Raw genomic sequence first — 17,009 nt, 5'->3', positions numbered from 1 at the left:
TAGTCAGCAAGTGCATGGATCAGGAAAAGGAAAAGCAGGTCTGGGACTGAAAAATCGGTGCTCATAATCAAGAGCTTGTCAGGATGTAAGTCTGGCTCTTTGGGATGTGAGGGGCGTGTTGCTAGTCTTGACTTCAACTCCTTCACGTTCAGAGCAGGACTCATTTTTGTCAGAGTGGTCTGGATGAAGCCATCACATCCCTCTTCAGAATTATCAGCCAAGCAGCCTACAGACTCCATTGCTGTGGCAAGACTTGGTGACTCTAGCAAAACTCTGATGCGGAGAGGGAATGAATTAGTGCCAGAAAATGACCCTTGAGACAAAGCAGGGCTACTGATCAGAGTAGGGTGGTGGGTGAGGAGGGGGAGGCTCTGGACTCGAATACTCATCACTTGGAGAAGAGACAGAAAAGCAGATGTCACAATGATCTTGTTCTTGTTTCAGAAGGATTTCACAGTACTGAATGGCCAGATAATAAAACGGCACTGAAAATTCAGTGCTAGTAAAGTCACATGGCTAAAAAAAATAATCCCAAAAATATTTGCTAAAAAATGTCTTTTAATTCATTAATACCTTGAAGGAGAGAGATGTCAGTGCGATGTGGGTAGTTCTGTGAGGGCATCAGCTCTGTGAGAAACTTCTAGAGAAGAAATAGAGAGCATATTGCTCTTTATACCCACGTCTCAAATACCACGTACATTTCTGGTCACTTCCATGAAACTCTTTCCCTGCTCCATTAGACATACCATAAAGTAGCTTTGATTATTGTGTTATCTCTTCAGCTGCAGCTGGAGCAAGAAAATGGGAGAGCCTGCCTACTGCTTCTTAAACAGCGGTGGGCAGTAGGGAACAAATGCCCATCATCTTCCACCCACGTTACCCTGCCAACTTCAGTACATCTGACCGAGCTTTGTTTGATATACCAGCGTTTGGTTCATGTGCTTGATTCAAACTTTTGCTTGGAAAAATTCAAATAACTAGGTAATTTATGTCTCTTCTCTCCAGCTTTCCTCAGGCAGCTACAGACCCTAAAGAAATGAGAGGTTCTCCCTGCCCTGGGCAGCAGGGAGGCAGAAGCACCACTAATACGGTGCTAGCTGTGGATTGTCTGTGCTTTGCTTTTTACAGAGCACCAGAATTGCTCATAGCGCAAAAGTGTAGAGCAGATATGAGCCACAGAAACGGAGCAAATGATTAACGCCAAGCATGCAGGCTGGAGCTGCAGTTGCACCTGATTTTTATTTTGGGGGTTTTTTTTTCAGTACATCTCGGCACTTTTTCCCCAGCCCTTCCTTTTCTCTCTCCTCCAACACAGCTAGAAGTAGTCCATTAGTGTGAATGATGCGTGTCACTGCATGCTGATCTAGGACAGAGCTCAGGCTGCTTTTCAGAGCAAGTGCCTAGAAGCATTATTATACACCAGCCAAGATTCTCCGTGGTGATTTAAAATGGATTTTGATTTTAAAGGTACATCTTAAAAGCACCTGGCTTTCTAAAAATGTAAAACCTACTCAGTTCTCGCTATCTGCAAATCAGAAGCACTCAAATTAGATACGTAAAAATAGAAGCACCCCATAGCATTAGTCTCTTCTGGAAATATTGTTAACACAGCCTGGTTTCCTTCTAGTCTGCAATTTGCGGTCGCTGCTCACTGTGTGAAGTGCCCAAGTGTAAATGACTACTGATGGGAGAACCAGGCCCCTAGGATTCAAGCAGGTCACGCTCACTTTACTCTGCCGGTGGATTGCAGTCACAACCTGCACCATGTCACCGTTTGGAGCTGGTGCTTTCTGCAGCCCGGCTCTGCCAAGCACACCATTGCCTTGACTAGAACTGCTCATCTGTTGCAGTTCTTGGTCTGAAGACCCAGGGCTGCTATTGCACTTTAATCTGAACTCAGTTCCTCTCCCTGTGAGTCAATGTGTTCCTGACCAATCCTCCGTGTGTGTCTGCCCTGGGCAGTCCTGGTTAAGGTCTCAAATATCTCCAACCAATTCTGCATTTTCGTGTCTCTGGGCTTGACCAGTTCCCTTAACCCAGCTCTACTGTGAAGCTTTTAGGTGGCTCAGCAAATGTCAGCGCTGCTCGAGCTGCTTTAGTTGCTTGATTCTTCTCTGAGCCTCGTGACCGTGACTTTCGTTGCAGAGTTTTTGCAGAAGGGCTGTTAACTCTTCAGCTGGTCCATCACGACAAGACTGGAAATACTAAGCGTACTTTTTGCCTGAAGATTCAGGCATTAAATTCATCACTCTAAAGCTTGTAATGGCTACTGCTTGTTATGGGGGAAAGGAAATGTATCTGTCTGGGATAGAAACCTTAGAAATACTAACCTGAGCAAAGTTACAGCTGCACAGGATCTTTCAGCATTTGCCCCTTCTCCTTTTTATTAATGCAATTCAACAAGTTAAGCCTGAGCAACTGTGCCTGACCCCATGGCTAGAGTAACATCTGTGACTGTACTCTGTCATTTGCAAAATGGAACGGCTCTAATCTCTTGAGCACACTGCTCTGCAGTGACATTTCCAGGACATCCGCACTCCAAAAGGCATGCAGTAGCCTTGGATTAGAGTTTAAAATAGAACCATGTTTGCCTTTGTGTACGGCATGGGATTGCTAAGGAGAAATAGCAATGGCAGCATGCAGTTGGATTGCGTGACCTACAGTAGTTGTATGGTTCAGAGGCTTTCATGCGGTGGGACCTGGTCTGCTTGTCACATTACAGCGATACTCTGAGCAATTTATTCAGCTTAGTCAGGGAAAGCTGCTACCTGCTCCTCCTAAGAAACTACTCACCTCAGCAGAGACAGTTCTAATTAACACAGGTCTAAATTAGAGCAGAACTAAGGCTAACGCCTTCAAAAAACTAGATGAACGAAAGTATTTCCGTTATAGCATAAAATCAGGGGAATGCTGTGTGGTTCTCGCTGACGTGACGTTGTAGGAAACGTGCTGTCATTTCCCTTGCTGCAACCTCCAACCCGCTGAACACATCTGTACCAAGCAGTGGGGGGCAACTGAGGGAAGCCAGTCTGTTTTGGAAGCAATGTGCCATGTTAGTGTCGTGCCGTGTCGTGTCTCAGCTACCGAGCCTTGCCTTTAAGCTGATGTGACAATACACCTCCTGGTTGTTTTGCAGGCTCAGCTGGTAGCAGCTCAGGTCCTTTCTACCCCTCTCTGTAATGCAAAGTAAAAATCATTTAACTTGTGTTTTCTAAAGGTGCCTTTCATAACTGTAAGCCTGTTAACTCTGGTTTCCTAACAAACAACAGCTGAAATTCTTTTGTTTGTTTGTTTTAGGTATGGTATTTTTTAAACACTCACAGCAAGCTGTTGTTGTTCATCTGTATGTTGGTAAATAGTAGCTGCCGACTTTCACCTTGGGAGAGGCAGAATCTGAGCAAACACAAACTGCCTGGGTAGACCAGGCGCAGATCTCCGGAGTGCAGGAGAGCGGATACAGGGCATCTGTCTGAAGGCAGCTTTTTCCTAAAGCCCTCTGATTTGCACCCTGAGCTGGCTGTAAGCATCAATTCATGCCTCTGGAAGCGTCCTTTGGTGCTGTTGTTTCTATAACTGTGATTTTGAGGTAGGGACTCTGGAGGTCTCTGCCTGGCCCAGGGAAGTGGGACCTGCCAGAGATGGGCGCACAGCAGGCTTCTTCCCCTGCCCGTCCTCCTTCCCCTCTGCCTCCTCCCTCCTTCCAGCAGCCCAGTGCTGGTGCCCAGCACAGCCTTGCGTACTCTCTCGTTCTGTTCTGCAGTGGCAGCTTTCTGCTGGTTTGTAGGAGCATCCAACTGATTTATTGCTCCCAACGTCTCTTAGTTTGTAATAAAGTTTTCAGCAGCTCTGTCGAGCCCGCTCCCCACCCCCGCGCACGCACACATCCCCGCGCTTGCTTTGTTCTTCTCACACATAATGTCAACTCATAAACCTTTCATCAAGTCAACCAGGTGGAAAAAACCTATTACTGAAAGAAGTGTTCATTCAGGTTCGGGGGTGGGGGGAAAGGAGAGGAAGGCGGAGGAGAAAGTTCCCCAATGGAAAAAAAAAAGAAAAAAAAAAAGGAGGGAAAAAAAAAAAAAGGGAAAAAAAGCTGTGTGTGCTCTTAGCTGAAAAGCCGGCTTTGCTGCGCGCCCCAGGTGCCAGGCCCCGGAGGAGCCTGGCAGATCTGTCATCCCGGTGACAGGAGATGGAAAGCGCTGTGTACATATTCAAAGAGGCAGCGATTTGGGCCTAATACCCACTGATGAAAGGGAGCTTCAACACAGCCGGCCTCTGCCAGCGCGAACAAAACCACTTGTGCTTTTGTGTGGCAGGGAGGACCCCCCCGCCACAAACACCCCCCTGCACACACACATCACACCCCACACACCCCCCGCACGCACAGTGGAGGCTTCCCTCCCGCTGCCCCCCCGCCCCGAATCGATGTGTTTAAGCCATATTGGCTGAGGCTCATGTGCTGAAAGACGCTGCTGGCCACACAATGGAGGAGCTGACAGGGGTGTGTCAGCAGGAGACATGCTGTGTGGAGAAGGCGTTGAAAAATGGAAGTGAGGAGGCATGTGTGAAGTGCAGAGATCAGGGAGCAGCCCAGGATCTCATTACGGCAGCAGAGAAGTGTGGCGGCCCTGGGGATGGTGTGCTCAGAGCCTCGGTGGCTGCGCCAGCCATGCCCTGGCAGGACGCAGCTCCTGCGCGCGGGGGGACCCTGGCACCTTGCTGGACGGGCGCCCATGCCAACGCACCCCTGGAGCCGGAGCAAGGAATGTCTCATGGGCAGAGGCATGACAGCAGTACTCGGGGAATCTGGGCAGAGTTAACGCTGGGCAGAACGCCTTTACTTCTGTGCTTCAGCCCCCATGTAGTGCGGATGGTAATATTCCTGTCTCCCACTGAGTCTCAGCTACTCAGGATGCAAACTCTTTGTGGAAGGCACTGTTGCTTCCATAGTTCATCGATCCCCATGGCCAGTAAAATGTTATTAATTTCGGATGGAATGTCAAAAAGGGCTGTAAGTGGAGTTCACTGAAAAATGAAATCTCCTTTACCCCAGCATCTTTATGTTTCAGGCACATGCTTGTGCGTTTGATGGATTTCTCTTTACACACAGACTTTGAGAAAGTTCTGCACGAAATTCATATAAATAGGTTTTTAAGCAGTATAGCCCAGAGTTACTGCTCTGGGGAAAGGGATACAAGGGCACTAGGGGATGGAGAAAGGATGGGAAGCAACAAAGGAGTACAGGCAGTGACATCTGTCACTAGTATTTTATAAGTTAAAAATTCAGCATAATCTACTGCCACCCTGTCCGCTGTACTGAGTTCCAACAGTAACAGAATTGTCATGATTTCTACATGAATTAATTCAAATCTCTTTTTGCATGATATGGCGTAAGAAAGGGGCCATCTGGTTTATGTTCTAGGTGTCAGAACCACTCATACCAGCACACTTTCGTAGTGCAAGATGTAAGTTGACTGCACATATTAATGTCTCCTTACCCTCTGCCTCCCTGAGACCTGATGCTGTTGTCCCATTATGGTGCTGCCATTTATACTGTCAATAGCAATAATAATAATAATGCAGTGTTTGGCATGCACATAGTACCTCCAATTACCACTGCGGCTGAGTGTTACTTACCATTGCAAACATTACTGGTTTCTTATGTGTATGGGGCTTCGAGACGTTGAAGTAGGATCGTGCCGTGACTAAGTTAGGAGTGGCCAAGTGCACAGTAAAAGATTGTCCAGCTGCCACAAAATGAGTACCTACCTAGTGACCTAGGTCATACACAGCAGTTCCTGGCTTCCCCCAGACTACAAAAATACTCATTAGCAGTAAAGTTGGGAAAAAGAATTGGGGTCTCTGGAAACCTGCCCATTCCATTGGAGAATGACAGCTGGCAGTCAGGTGTCTTCTCATTAAGATAAATATTTAGGTACTGGCTATCAGACTTAGGATCCTGTGATAATAACTTAGTAAAAATATAATTGTGGTGTCTATAGGTGCTAACATCGTACAGATTTACACTGTGATTTTCAGAGATGTAAGCAAACTTGAATGTATTAATCCTCATAATACCCCAAAGCAGTGCAGTACCTGCAATTCCTGAGTAAATGCAGGGGGGCGGGGGGGATCAATGGGTCTGACTTTTGGGGCTGTAAACAAGTGCACCACATCTCAATTAACGATTATAGCAAATTATTTTTTTTTGCTTGTTTGCATTACAGCTTGGTGACAAACTGGTTCACTGTGATTTTTCCAGCAGTTAGTTGAATATGCAAAATCAAAGTAGGATTTCTTTGCTAAGACTAGTCACCAAAACCACAATTTCTGTTCCCTTTGCTAGATCAAAGAGGCTCAGAAGAGTGGGAAAAGAGTCCTGAAGCAGAAAAGCCTCATCTACTACAGATTAGCTCTGTTGATATTGCAAAGGCTGTGGCTCAAGTGAGGGTTTCTTTTTTTTCTTAGAAATACTGTTTTAGCATGAATTTATCTTGAAATTAACTTTGTGGTAAATAGAATTTAAGCATGAGCTTAAATTTAAGGTCTTATTTAAGTGCTTTTCTACTTCACTTGCCAGCTAAGGATCTGGCCAGGGCTTTGAACATCTTTAGGGAGAAGAAACAGATTAATGAGATTAGAACATTTTAAATCACTTCTGTACTTCCCTGGGCTGCACGATCTTTATAATACCTTGTATCTATAGTCTATAAAGTGTATTGGCTGGGTGCTGCTAGACAGGGATAACGAAAATAAGGCTTGCTTGTGCATCCTTTCAGATTTGGGGAACATACTCAATGGCCTATGGGTATGTTCAGTTTCATACGTCAGTGTGCATTTAAGCTCTTTCTCTGCTTTATGAAATCCATCATTTGAGTGCTTAACTCTCAGCCTTATGGGCCTAATTTCCTTGCTCAGATTTACACCAGATATTTTACAATTCGTCCAGTAAAATGAAAAATGTGGTCATGGAAGATGGTAAGGGGTGACCTGGGAACAGACAGGCCTTCACCCAGAACATTAAAACTACAGCAGGATCTGGACTGGTACCTTTTGGCAACCTCCACTAGTATATCCACGCTCACCCCTACAACTTCATAGGCAAAAGGCTAATCTGCAATACTAAGCTTTGCAATTTTTTTCTTCCTAATTCAGAAATAGGCCATCTCTACAGTAGTGCATTCAGGGAATCAGTGGCTTGGTGATCACGTATTTCACCTTATGACACTCGGTGGTTTCCATTTACAAAGCGACCCCTTTGAGAGCAGTGGAGTGTAATGTGGGTTGTCGGCCTTAGGGGATGAAGAGGTTTGTCAAAGGGAAACGGAGCCAATGCAACAAACTGGAGTTTCCTGCAGCTGAAGTTCTCCAGCAAACAAAGTTAATCTGGTTCTCAAAGGCTTTATTTGGAAGAGAGCAGCAAGGAGCCCAGAGATTTTCATGAAGGCAGGTTTCCCTGAGAGTGTAATTGCATGTTCATCTATTGCAGCCCCTGGCAGTTCAGGCTCGGAAAAGCCACATGGGAAAAAGTAGGAGAAAAGTTTGGTGAGACACTGGCACAAGTTGCCCAGAGAGGTGGTAGATGCCCCATCCCTGGAACATTCAAGGTCAGGCTTGAGTGCAACCAGAGTAAATGACTATCATGTGGAGCTTACCACTTGTAAGTAGGTCTTGCATAGGGCCAGGACAAACTCAGCAGGAAATGCAAACCCTCAGTTTCCTGCATTGAAATAGTGATTATAATTAAAAATAAATCACCATTGCTTTTAGTTTGATGAAATTACCACTTATATTAAGAGCAGGTTGAGCTGACTGACTCTAAATCATTTCTGCAGAATGTCATTTTGGGATTTAAAACATGTGATTGGTTAAAGAATGTGTTGTGCTGCAATTGGGAAAGAAAAGAGCGAAACATGAATCACAGATGGGTGAATGCAAGATGTTCTTATACTCTCAGGTGCCTGAAGTCTATAAGAAATGAAATCAGCCCTTCTGAAAAAGGGTCGATTAATCCAAGGGTGTTCCAAACTACTCAATTCATCTGTCTTAATCAGATGTGGGGGTCAGTTTTGACTTGCTGGCCAAAAGGATATAAGAAAAGTACCTGCTGCAAAACACAGATTGGGATTCCTTACCAAAAGGCAGTTTGATTCCCTGTTTGTTATTGGTGAAGACATTTAAATACTCATTCAGGAGGTGACCTTTAAACAGAGACTTTAGACAATGTATGTAAAATAGAACAAAACAAGAAACAGCACAACTCTACAAAATCTACTGAGTCTCACAGTTGTTACACCCCCCAAAGATGGCTCAGGTTGCACCCAGCTGGTTATACTGAGCCCGAGACTGCTACCAAGGGGTCAGTCTTTTCAAATGTGAAAAACAATCTTCTTTCTTTGGGGATTTTATTGTAAGTTTTTAGAGTGCTGAGTATTTTTTCTAAAAGTCTCATCTGCCAGGGACATGAGTGTAGATGACAGCCATAGCTTTCATTCTGTTTTGTTTCTTTTACTTTGTTAAAGCTAGGCTGCTATGCAGAATTATTAGAACTAGAAGTTCAAAACTAAGACTTTTTTTAAAAAAGCATTTTCTGAAGTTGCATTCTGCATTGCAGTTATGGTAGCTTAGGGGAAATGAGAGCTTAAACTCCTGAATTTTGAAAGCTTGGGGTTTACGATGCTGCAGAAAGAACTATTTGTTGAGTACAAGGCCTGATCTGGAAATGCATTTAAGACATGCATGACTTTGGGCATATAAATAGTTGCACAGAAGTCAATGGGACATAAATTTATGAATTTGCCTAAGTGCTTTGCTGGATCTTTGCCTAAGGAACCACTTACCATGAGTTTCAATAACAGAATCATAGCCTTGTTAATGAGCAAACCTCTGGACCAAGAGCATCGGTGAAATGTGAAATCCAGCTCCATGCTGTATCTGTGCTACTCAGCTTGATTTCATCTCTATGTAAACTCACTCTGCTGTGCTGACATTTCTGTCCCTAAACTTTTCAAAAAAGTGATTTACAAGTTCCATTTTACACTTGTGAGTGCAACAGGACAGTGCAAGAAAGCAGCATCCACATAATCTGGGGGTGGTGCAAACAAGAACTCAGTTCTAGAGGGCAGGCACTGGAGCAGCTTTTTTTCTAGAGAAAGGTGGTTCCAGAACTTAGTGAATTGTGGCTTTCACCTTCCACTTTTCTCTTTTAAAGTTTTTTTGGCAGCAGAAGAGGCTGACCAGGAAAGAGCAACATGAATGACTAAGACTAGTTAGTACTGTCAGGTCTCTGCATGCTTCATTAGTGCTGGCGAGACAACAGAAATGCACATTTTGCTGTGCAAAAGATCATAAATCACTTTGGGAAATGGCAGCTGGGGTGGGGGTACTCGGAAAGGAAGACAGGGGCGGTTCATACACTACAGCACCGGGTCCGTGAAGGTAGAGCCATTCAGGTGGACCGGCGTAAGACCTGTGCCACCACCCAGGGGTGGCCCCACAGCTGTGTGAAGCCTGTTCATCTCCTGGTGTCTCAGCCAAGACCATCTGTCGCGTTGGTACACCGGCCCTGTGGTGGCTGGCTGCACCAGACCAGTTGTGTCTGCGAGGGCAGCTAATTACTTTGACTCTGCCCAGCGCCTCTGGGAATAATCACAGCACCTGTTTTAAACTGCTCTGCTAACTATTACGGTTATTAGCTCAGGCAGCGCAGGTAGCGACTAGAGGCCAGGTCAGGTCTCCACTGAGCAAGGCACGATACGAAACCAGAACAAAAACAGGGTCTCTGCCTTCAGGATGTTACAGTATAAACAAAAACAGGAGTATGGCAACGGGACAGGGCTGTAATAGCTTTGATCCACTATTGCAGGCAAATTTTACATTGGGGTTTCTTTTATAACAGAAAATAGCAGCGCCCCTTGGGCGATTGTGGAACAAACAGTGAACGCAAGGCAGGACATTCATTAGCTGTCCCTTTGATCTATTAAGCAGATTTGGGTATATTCAATAAATCCATGTCAGAATTCTTGCACTTAGAAAGATAATGGTTGTTACAAGTTAAATTATTTTTATCTGTTGTTCTGCACAGGCATTTGTTTCAATCAAATCAGAAATGCTCCCAAGTCCTAATGGAACTTCCCCAAAATCTGTTTGTGTGACCCAGAACCAGCCACTGCCACTTGCCTGAGAGGAGTACAACCTCTGCTTACTAATTTTTCTCTTAGGGGTCCGTGAGGTGTTCTCTGGATCTCAGTGGTAAAAGCATTGAAGGGAAAGAAGAGCCGCCCCTGTGCTGGGAGCGTGGCAACCCCTGGGCACGCCGAGCTCGGAGGAGCGGGAGCTGCGGGCTGAGCAGATGCTGTAGGGGCACATGGTATACACTGAATCGTTAACCTAAGAATGTCAAGAAAGCAAATGCTTGGAAAGTTTAATTTACAGAGATTAGTGTGTCAGATATATTTTGAGGAAACTGGGATTTTTCAGTTTCAGTTTTCCAGAAGTAAACCCCAAAACTTTTCTAGGATTTCCAGATACTTTGTAGGTTAAAGGACCTTCGGTCCTTCCTATTCTCACAGCATCCTCTGCTGTGGTTCACACACAACTGTGTTAACATGAGTCTGGAGTATCTCAGCACATAATTATTTATCCTTCAATAAAACAAAGAAAACCATGTCTAAATCTGACTAATATCCTTTCCTCAGCCTGCCAAGTGGGGCCTTGTGTTTTCAGTATTGAAAACCAAGCCTGACTTGCTGCATATTTTGTGTTAGCATGGTTTATGTCCAAATGCAAGGATTTAATTTTGTCCGTCATCAAACCATGGTTTCCATATGACACCAATACATTCCTTCCCTCTGCCTGCTGTTCTGACAGACGACAGAATAGAATTAAACATTCCCACTACCACGCTTAAAACACAAGAGCTTATGTTCCTTTGGCTTTGGAGATCAAGGGGCAGGTCTTTAGCAGGTATAAATTGTCTTCACTGGAGCTACGAAAATTTACACCATTTGCCCCAGCTGAGGTACAATCTTGGATGTCTTTATTTCAGAGTACAGTTCCAAGAAGATAGATACAGTAGGACTGACAAGTAAGATAGATTCTCCTTTTCTTCTGTGCCTAGCTATTATGAGTGATTATTATTGTGTTTCCTTCTGGAGCAGTTTCTGACCGGCCCCACTTACGCCTCTGAAAGCCAGTGAAGAGAGACCCCTCCACATATTTCTCCACTAACTGCATGCAGCCTGCTGTACATCCCAGCCAATTTCAATTTAATGATATCAACATTTTAAAGAAGCCAGTCCATAGTCTGTACCATACGGAGACTGGGAGTAGAAAAATGACCAGTTCCTTCTCAAAACACCGGCTGGGGTTTCAAAGGAGCCCGAGGGAATTGCGCACACATCTCACTTTGAAATTTAAGCTCTGGATCTTGAAAGAATAGGTTTATTCCACAACGTCACACCCTGAAGGGACAGCTCATTGCCTGGGATTGCTGTGATGTCATCCCTTCGGGGAACTTTTCCAGATTAAGTCAGTTCACAGTCCGAGGCCACCTCGTGACCTGCATCTTGATCACCAGCGCTGTGGTCCTGGGCTGGTGGGTTTTCAAACGCTCAAGTCACAGCACTTCCCTGTCCGTCCACCTGTATTGGTGGATTGGAAATATATTGGAAATATATTGGAAATGCGGTGTTACTTCTGAGTGTTGTAGTGAGGCTGAGCTGAAAAATCCCTGTGGATAGGAAGAAGAGATACACTATCCTCAGGAAGGAAGAAGGAGTCCAAGAGGATGATAGCAGCAACCCAGCTGGGCCTGCAAGTCAACACCATTCCTGGATGTAGCCGAGAACTCTGGCAGTTTTTGAAGTGCTTGGGATTTTGCCCTGGATTTATAGTCTCGAGTGGCTGTTGTCAGGATTTGCTAGGTGTGGTAGGGTGACTGCTGCTGGTGCCAATAGTCTAGTAGAGGGGAAGTGAAACCTGCTGAGACTTGGGAATGAAACAAATTTGTATTAATTAGAAGCAAATGCTGTGTGTTGGCTAATGGGTTCCAAAACAGATGTTTGTCGAAATAGCCAAGAGATGGGTCATGTGCAAGCAAAAGTTATAAATAATAGGAACTACGTTGGTTGTTATTTCATGTTTTCTCAGGTCAAAACCATGTGTTGTTCAGTGTTAGAAATACCATAAGAGTGAAATATCTTGTGTTGTGTTGTGGGGAGCTATGTGCTGTCATTTCTGTGTGTCTGACCCATCGACCCAGGCCACTGTGCAGTCACAGACCTGTGCGTGGCATTACACAGGCAGCCACAGCCCTCTGGACAGCCGTGTACAGCAAGGGGAGGTTTCTGCGGGCGAAGGCTGGTAGCCTTCCTCCACCCATGACCGTGTCGCTCTCTTCAGTTCTGTACCTGTGCGGATGCATGTGTGTGAATGGCACTAGCACCTCTGCGCATCTCTGTGCTTCACTGAAGGCAGCACAACAGAGTGCAGGAGGTTCCCCCCCATCCAGTCCCGGGATACACCAGAAGGGGATGAAGAAAGAGATGTGCATCCATCTATGATCCAAACTTCCTGAATAAATTCAGTTGTTCCAGGTAAAATTCCTGGTTTTAATTTATGTTGACACCTAAATTTGAGATGCCTTGTTCATATCATGCCCTTTAATAATTTAACTGCGGTCTTCAGATCAGGTAAGTCTTTGCTGTTCACTCTGAACATGGAACAGCAGGTCCTGAGAGGCTTTTCCTGTCAGCAGGGCTGCAGAAACATAAGTATGTGGAGAGGCAAATTCACTGCTGGCATAAATACGCATAATCAACAATTTTCAGAAAGATGTACGTGTTTGCTCTTGAAGTGAATGTGGCCTGCTTACTTCCTCTTCTACCACTATGTATCATATCCCCACACAAAGATACTTGACCATGTTCTAGTATTTATGTACAATGTGATATAGGCTGTATAAATACCTATGGGTTCAGTTGCCAGTACGTAAGTCAGCACAGTTTGGTTGAAAATACGGATTTATGCTCCTTGCAATTCTGACTTTAAAAATGGGTCAGTGTGAGGCAGCTCCTCAGCCTGGCACTTCACATGCAATTACCAGCCTTTTCTACAGGCAGGAGATGGTACAAATGGAAGTGTGGGCACCTAAATCTTCATAGCAGGGTTTCTGTGTTCAACAGTCAACTAGCTGTGTGTGGATAAATAGAGAGCAAAAGACACAGAACTAGGCTAACAGTCGGAACTACACTTTCCAGATGAAGTGAAATGCCACTTTTTCCCCGAAACATTAGTCAAGTAAACATACTTTAGATTTGAAGAATACTGTCCTTTGTTTGTACTTAATTTGCTTGCAGATTTTTTTAAAGGAAGAAATTAAAAATATGGATGTATTGTTTGTTCATCTTGGAATGCATCCATGTGACCGTCTTCATGTGTGTGTAGGTCTTTATATATGTTTTGTATCTTGAAGACGTGTGCACTAGAACAAAAAGCCTGTATTTACAACTAATTTGTGTAAATACACATGTGCACGTAAAGACACCGTTATGTACACATATTTAGTCAGATATATATGTGCATATATAATAATGTTTGTATAAACAAACACAGAGAAATTATATACAGAAAATTAAGCATATGCCCATCTCACCCTAAAATGATGTATCCCTCCAAGGAACATCAAACCTATTTCTGTCAACAAACAGACCTCTCCAGCCCAGGAAGATACTAATACAGATACACAGTGAAAAATAGATATCTCTACACCTGGGAGGGCAGTTACTTATTTATGCATCATTTCTACACCTCTTCCAGTTAACTCCCTCCCACTGTAATCTTTGTCCCTCCCAGGCAACACTCCCTAGCCGGAATCCTATGATCTTTGCCCTCTTTTCCTTCAAATTAAATTTCAACTTTTTTCAAATCTCTGCTGAGTGACAAGCCAGTGCCAGAACTGTCTTTTAATACACAAAAGCATAAATAATGCCATCCATCAGAGCTGTCACTCAGAAAGATAGATTGCTACTTGTCCAGACACTGGAATGACACAAAAGTGAAAGTTAGAAACTGTCTCTTTTCTTTGCTTGCTTTCTTTTTCTTATTCTTCTCTCTCCCTTTTTTTTTCTTTTTTATTTTTTTTCTTTTTTTTTTTTTATTTGCCGGACTGCTTGATTCTGATTAATGGTGCTGTCAGGGAGGGATTCCGCTTGCCCGGATAATGAGTCAGGAATGTATTCCCTGTCACAAACACAGCAGATGTCAGGGGCAGAAGGGCCCGGGAATGCCAGAAACAATATACAGTTTCTTCCTAGTCCCCTGACAGGCCAATATGCTGCACAAGGTCTAATTTATGTAGACAAAATGCAGGCAAGGGGCTGTAGCAGCAGCGAAACTGTGCTGGGAAGTCTGAACTACAATGCAGCAGGGGAGAGAGCTGAAGGGAGGTAATGAACGCTAGCAGTGGGACTCAATAGCACTGCATCAAATGGCCTTAACAAGAATGGCCCAGGACCACTTTGACTCCATTAAAGTGCACTTTACATCATTATAGAGAGAAATCAAACAGGGCAGAGGGCTTCTGTTTCTTTTAATGGCTCGATTAGGTTATTCACTCATCGGGGTTTGCAGCTGTCATAGTAATGCAGCAACTGCCAGGAGACGTACAATAGCACTCGTGGCAATGTGGGGCCCGCGTCCTCTCTCCGACTGGGGTGCATTGACTGGTTCTGCAAATTCCCCACGTGTACACAACGACTGAGGCAAAGGCAGATTTAGAGGGGATTTGCCAGCCCTAGTGAAAGAATTTCAAAGTGATTTGTCTCGAGATGCCTTCACTTTTGGGGTTGGCCACCTGGAAGCACTGGAAAGTGGCCAGGTCTTTGCTGAAAGCTGAGCACCTGCCTTTGGCTATCTGGGGCCCTGGCTTGGCACACCAACATGAGGAACCCACATTCACTTCACAGAATGCTGACCTTCCCTGTACTGGAAAGAAACCCATAGCTTTTCAGCTACAAAATGCTGATATCATAAAACTAACTCACATACTGGGAAAATAAATTAACATTTTGAACTGCATGCAACTGCACTGGTCTGTTGCACTTTCTGCTCAGCACTCTGGGGCAATTTGGTTTGCCAGCGCTTGTTCAGCACTTGGAGTAATGAGGTCCTGGTCCAGGAGGACTCTCACTCAGGGCCCTGCGATGGTGTGTTTCAGGCCCACAAAGCTTCCCTCAAGGTGTTGCAAGGCCGCCTGTACCTATCACAGAATGACTGAGGAGGATATTAGTTACAACAGAAGCATGGCTTATGGAAAGAAAAGGGTTTGATTTATAGTCCTCTGATGTCTGCCAAAGTTCTTGTATTGACATCAGAGTCATGCAGCAAACTCCTAAGCACTTGGGAAACACCCCTTTCATGAAGATGTCACATTATCTGTCTAGCATCTGCTTAATGAAATCATGTTATACTTGGAAATTTTAAGCAAGAAAAAGACTTTGAAACGGGTTGTGCCAGAGGCATTTTTTTAAGGCCATGGCTAACAGCAAGTTTCAGAACCACATGTGGATTGCCAGCCCTTTGGGATAACAGCCTTTTCTTACTCCACGTTGAGATGTTAGCACAGTGGAGCCCTGGACTGTGGAAGAGCTTCTTCCCAGCTTAATAGTAATGTAATAATAGCTATTACCAGAACAGAGCTAGCCACTTAAAAGCAATCAATTCCTGTACTGGGGTAAGTGTACTCTTCACCCTAAATCTGGTTCTAGAACTTTTTACTGTGATTAGTCTTTTCAGTCTTAAAAAGCACGCCTTAAGGTATATATGAAGTCTCATCACTGAGCATGTAGTCTCAGTCCTAATACAGCCATTTCACTCCCTGTCTTTAACCAGGCTAAAAATAATGAATAAAAATAAAACCACATAAGGCATTCTGGTGCATACAAAGCACTTGCTGCTGGTTTCAGCACACTTTAAGTCAAAACACTTGCATTGCGGTACTGCAGCCGTCCATGAACTGTTCCACAAGAGCCTGCTCTGGCTTTTATCTCCCTGACTCTTTAACTTAATGTGAACCCTGACCTGGGAAAGGTCCCAGTAACTCCTTTCTGAGGAGCTGAAGCTCAACTCTGACGTGATTTTGGCACTGAATGGTAAAGGGTCTTGAGGTCATAGGATCTGTGGGGGTAGGAGGAGGGTGCACATATCCAAAGAGGTAAAAATCAAGAATGACAGACAGATGAAAATAAAGATAAGGTTCGGCTACCCAGAGTCACCAGAGTAGGCAGGAGCTGCTTTGAAGAGGAAAGTGCAGCCAGGATGCTGGGGTTGGCAGATTTCATACCCAAATTGAATAGGATTAAATGGTTGGTCCTGAGTTTTCCCCTGACCCTACCATAAAATCCTGTGTGGTATCACAAAGCCCTGTGTATGCAGCACGCATTTCCTATGTATTACATCTAGGTGGCTTGTTTGAAAGTGACACTGGTCTAGTGAAGCCTGTTTACACTGGACAGGGAGCTGTGCTTGGCAGGATCAGGTTTGCCAGACCCATGCTCTGAAGGCATGATGATGTTTTTAGTTACGTTGGTGTAAATCCAGCCACTGGGCCATATTTGAGTTCATTTACAGCAGCAGCAGTCCAAAGCAGCTCTACTGCAAACAGCAGCCTGTTTGTTCAGCAGCACAGATTAGCCTAACCATATCAGCCTCAGTGAACTAGGCAGCTGTAGAGCTGTCCCAGTGCAGCAGCTTCTGCTTTACCAGGGTATGAAGTACATACTTGGTTGCACTCTATTGAAATCAAGCTAGTGACTACATATTTACCCAAGTGAAGTCTTCAGTGAAATCTCATTTTGGTTTTGTGAGGCTCTCAAGTAGGGAAGGAGCTATCTCTGAATGTGCTCCTGAAACTACATTTCCTGAAAATGCTTGGGAGACCTTGTCCTCTTGAATCCCACAGTAAAGTCCATTTGCTCTACCCACAAATGATGTCCTTCTGATCTCTGAAC

General features: G+C 44.5%; 1 long non-coding RNA gene across 1 annotated transcript in view; it reads left to right on the top strand.

The window, feature by feature from the left end:
* Window positions 1–17,009, top strand: part of LOC129734168 (uncharacterized) — a 142,433-nt gene that overhangs the window by 9,853 nt on the left and 115,571 nt on the right. The window contains exon 2 of the long non-coding RNA XR_008729812.1: window positions 12,403–12,596. This is a non-coding gene — a long non-coding RNA (uncharacterized LOC129734168). The remainder of the gene's footprint in view (window positions 1–12,402; window positions 12,597–17,009) is intronic.

This window comes from Falco cherrug, chromosome 18 (assembly GCF_023634085.1).
Source record: "Falco cherrug isolate bFalChe1 chromosome 18, bFalChe1.pri, whole genome shotgun sequence".
Lineage (NCBI taxonomy): Eukaryota > Metazoa > Chordata > Aves > Falconiformes > Falconidae > Falco > Falco cherrug.
This window is presented reverse-complemented; position numbering and strand designations above follow the sequence as displayed.